Genomic DNA, 5,059 nt, shown 5'->3' with positions numbered 1-5,059 from the left:
GGCAAAGAAGTTCTGTCTTCTGCTTGTTTTAAAGTTATGTTTCCTTTCATTCATAATGTGGTCAATGCAGCTTCAGTAGAAGAAGGGATACACTCAACACACACTCGCTGCTGGAATGCTCTCTTGCGACCATAGACTTAGACCGGAGCTGTAGCCTATAGAACATTACATTACATTACATTGCATTTAGCTGACGCCTTTATCCAAAGCGACTTACAATAAGTGCGTTCGACCAACAAAATACAAACTTGAAGAAAACAGAATCATATAAGTACATCAGGTTTCATATAGCAAAAACATTCCAAGTGCTACTCAACTGGCTTTAGGTAAGCCAGTCCTTTATTAGTATATAAGTGCTTTGTTAATAGTTCTATCGCTCGAAGTGGAGTCGAAAGAGATGAGTTTTCAGTCTGCGCCGGAAGGTGTGTAAGCTTTCTGCTGTCCTGATGTCAATGGGGAGCTCATTCCACCATTTTGGAGCCAGGATAGCAAACCCACGTGTTTTTGCTGATGGGAACTTGGGTCCCCTTCGCAGTGAGGGTGCAGCGAGCTGTTTGGCTGATGCAGAGCGGAGTGCACGTGCTGGGGTGTACGGTTTAACCATGTCCTGGATGTAGGAAGGGCCAGATCCATTCGCAGCATGGTACGCAAGTACCATTGTCTTGAAGTGGATTCTAGCAGTTACCGGAAGCCAGTGAAGGGAGCGGAGGAGCGGCGTGGTGTGGGAGAATTTAGGAAGGTTGAAGACCAGACGAGCAGCTGCATTCTGGAAGAACTGCAGAGTTCGGATGGCACATGCAGGTAGACCAGCCAGGAGGGAGTTGCAGTAGTCTAGGCGTGAGATGACAAGAGTCTGGACCAGAACCTGCGTCGCTTTCTGGGTCAGCTGGGGACGTATCCTCCTGATGTTGTAAAGCGTATATCTGCAGCAGCGGGTTGTAGCAGCGATGTTTGCAGTGAAGGACAGTTTGTTATCTAGGATCACACCCAGATTCCTTGCAGTCTGAGTCGGGGAAACAACAGAGGTGCCGATGTTGATTGTTAGGTCAAGAGTGGGACAATCTTTTCCCGGAAGGAAAAGCAGTTCAGTCTTGTCAAGGTTGAGCTTGAGGTGATGAGCAGACATCCACTGAGAGATGTCAGCTAGACAAGCAGAGATGCGTGCGACGACCTGGGTCTCTGAGCGGGGAAAGGACAGAATTAATTGGGTGTCGTCAGCGTAGCAGTGGTATAAAAAACCATGCGGGCTAATGACTGATCCGAGCGAGTTTGTGTACAAGGAGAAGAGGAGGGGACCAAGAACAGAGCCCTGAGGGACCCCTGTAGTTAATTGACAAGGGTCGGACTCCGACCCTCTCCAAGTAACCCTGTAGGTGCGGTCTTTGAGGTATGAGGTGATGAGGGAAAGTGCAAAGCCTGAAACGCCAAGTTCTTGGAGAGTGCGAAGGAGGATCTGATGGTTCACCGTGTCGAATGCAGCAGACAGGTCCAGAAGGATGATGACAGAGGAGAGGGATGCTGCTTTGGCAGTGTGCAGTTCCTCAGTGACAGCAAGGAGGGCAGTTTCTGTTGAGTGACCTGCCTTGAAACCAGACTGGTGCGGATCCAGAAGGTTGTTCTGATGGAGATAACAGGCGAGTTGTTTAAAGACAGCGCGTTCAAGTGTTTTAGACAGGAACGAGAGGAGAGAGACAGGCCTGTAGTTTATAACATCAGACGGGTTGAGAGTGGGTTTCTTTAAGAGAGGGTTTACTCTTGCCTCCTTGAGACTGTTTGGAAAGTGACCAAGTTAGAGAAGTGTTGATGAAATGGGTGAGAAATGGTAGAATATCAGGAGCGATAGTCTGAAGGAGGTTTGAAGGGATATGTACAACACTATTAAAACAACTTGCACAAAGAAAGTTGATGTGACTGCATCACATGTAAAACAGAGTTTCACACGTGATCAGATCACATGACTTGGCCTCAAGACTTTTCCTCTCAATACAAACTACACAAAATAGGATTTATAACAATGCTCCAGCAAGTGATGTCACCGAGGTCATGTATGGGAATTTTGTTACCTTTTTAGGAAACGGTGTTTTTTTTACAATTAAAACATTTTGGTGGATATTTTATAGCCGATTTCCTTATTTTGTTAAACTACATATATTTAGTTTCTTCTATATTTTGGTCTCTCAAACTGTCTATACATACATGTAGATTGGTATTTCAACCAAATTAAGAATTGTAATTTTGGAAATGCATTATTATTTACATGGTAGATAAAATACCTATGATTCAAAAATCATTTTCCAAATTAAGAATTGTAATTGTTGGTGTCTGCCACAAAATGTGTTGTGGTGGGGGATTTCGCCAATATTTGTTACAATTCTGGTTGATTTCCTGTCAAATAAGGTACGATGTTTGAGGAATGTAGAGCTAACAGGGTCACTGAAGCAGCTCCTCCTATAGTACATATTTAAACATGGCCTACCACCTTTTGACAGGCCTTACTGAAAAGTGTTACTCTTATTTCCTTCTTTTTGGCCTAACAAATAACATTTATCTTTCCAGCAGGATACTTCATGTGAGGATAAGAATGGCTGTTCCTTCTGGCCTGAATAAACTAATCGTGCTCCGGGGCTTGAGGCCACCTGGTTAGAATAGAAAGGGATCTTTGTTGACTTTCAGCAGGTGTCCAGTAGCTCAGAAATTACACATGTCAACACAAAGGTTAATAGAAGACTGGTTCTGCCTTGAAACTGCTGCTTGAACAAAGGAAGAGGAAAGTGCATTAAACATGTACAAAATAAATGTCACATTTAAGTAAAGTCAGGTCTATTTTTTTTTTTTCTAGTTTAAACCACAAACAGTCCTTCAGTCTGTACAGTTTACCACACCTTCTGTCCTTGAAAACTAGATTTGGATAAGGGGAAAAAACAACAGGAAAGAAGGGAAGAAACCTGAGTAAGAGAACCTGAAGGATCCTGTTCTCTGGGATGATGTAATTAATGTGAATGTACTAACTCCCAACAGTGTAAATACTCCAGTTCGAGTAAAAATCTTCATATTCAAACATTACTTTTCCTCAATAAACATAAGTTTATGAAGAAAGTGTACTTGAAGTAAAAAAAGTATTGATGTGCAGTAAAATGTTCCCTGTCAGTGTTTCACACTTATATTCAATTTTTTTTATTAATATTACTGCTGTATTAATGTGAGTGTGTTTTTTAATATTTGTGTTATGAGGGTTGTGGCGAGTCAAATGTAAAAAAATGCATTATATTGCATAAAATCATTATATGTTTGTCGCTGTCCTGAGTAAACTTTCCCAAGCTCAGACGAACAGCCCTGTTTTAAGCTTTTTACCCATGCATTTTCCAGCTAACCGAACATAACACAAGACATAAAGAAACATTTCATCTTTCAGGTTACCATAAAAATATAAACAACACATACAGATAGGAGATACATGGTTTTCAATGGAGAGAGAGGGGATAACAAATTGTAATTGTAATTCGGAAAGTTACTTAAAGGTGGGGTAGGTAATTTTGGAGAAAATCTGCCACTTCCTTACAGAGCCCCTCCTCCAACACACACGAACGCGCACATGACCAATGAGGGCATGAGATAAGTTTGTGCACAGATGGAAGGCTGACAGGCAGGTAGGCCATCCAGTTATTTTAGCCGGGCCGGCTAAAATGATTGGTCGTGCTTTTTACAGTACTACGGCTTCCACAGATGACATTTTTGTATGGATTTTTTGTCAAAGCACTTCAGATATTCCAGGAAAGAGGCAAACACAGTCTCTTGCCACACAGTTGGAAACACACCATTGTCTATTGTATTATTGAACCACGGCCCAGGTCCAAGCCATGATAGTCTATGAGAAATAATCCAGAATACCATTTTGACAAACTGGATTTTTGAGCACATGCAAGAAAACCCACACACAGTCAAGTCAGTCATTCAGTTTGGTTGATAAACATGCACGTTGAGGGTCTCTTGTGAAAATACAACAAGTTAACGGAGTTGATGAAAGGTTTATCAAGCCTGCACTCTTTGACAGCTCTAACTAGATCTGTCAATACAGCTTGGTTACCTCTCTGTGCTATTGAACACAAAACTAGCCCAGCCAATGCAGACTAAATGGAAGATTATTGGTGTATTTAGTTTGTGAAGGCAATTGAGACCAGGGTTGGTAAAGTGGGGGCAAACAGCCCCTTTGCCATCCTTTCTTGGTTAACTCTTATCTTAAAACTTGACCTGCATTATGATTTCAACTTACATATCACTAAAGCTTCGTGTCTGTCTCTTGCATGCTTGCAATGCTGTTAGTGTGTCAAAAAACGATCCCAGGACATACACACAGACTCAAAAGGTGAAAAGAATACCAGCGTCAATGGCAGGTAATAATAATGCTTGTAGCCTATGCTCCCTTTGATTTGGACCAAAACAAGAATGTACTGGGTTACTTATTGGACGATGCTACACCCTTCCACCAAGTTTCACAAAAATCAGGACAGTAGTGTTTGCCTAATCCTGCTGACGATCAGAAAAACAAAGGGCACTCTGAGAGTATTAAATTGTAAATGTTGTTTAATTAGTTCTTCCTGCTACTCCATTTACGCAAGATTCATGAAAACATCCTTGGAAAAGGTAATAAGGATGTATTCTAGATGGAAACCAACATACAGTAGCTCATTGTTAATTATTAATGGTGACAATTGTCAATTAGCAGCACATTTTAGAGGATTTAACCTATAAAGCATCAGTACATGTTTTATATTCCTGAATTTGTTTCTTGTTTCCTGTAGCTGCATGAATCCCCTTGTAGAATGTTTTTTTATGGATGTAGCATGAGTTAAACCCATGCCAAATGTCCTACAATGTGGGACAATAAAGTAAATCCTTATCCTTGTTATTCACTTTGTCTGAAACTTGAATAAACTTGTGTGCGGTTCACTTCCTCGACATTTTGTGCAATGTGCACACAGGAATCTGTCGACGCTGTGATTGGCCAAAAGGACAACAGAGGGCGGGTTATTAGTTACACCACTTGCACTGTGATTGGAGC

The sequence above is a fragment of the Pseudochaenichthys georgianus genome, chromosome 19 (assembly GCF_902827115.2).
Source record: "Pseudochaenichthys georgianus chromosome 19, fPseGeo1.2, whole genome shotgun sequence".
In the NCBI taxonomy this organism is placed as follows: Eukaryota; Metazoa; Chordata; class Actinopteri; order Perciformes; family Channichthyidae; genus Pseudochaenichthys; species Pseudochaenichthys georgianus.
Note: the sequence above shows the minus strand (reverse complement) of the source record.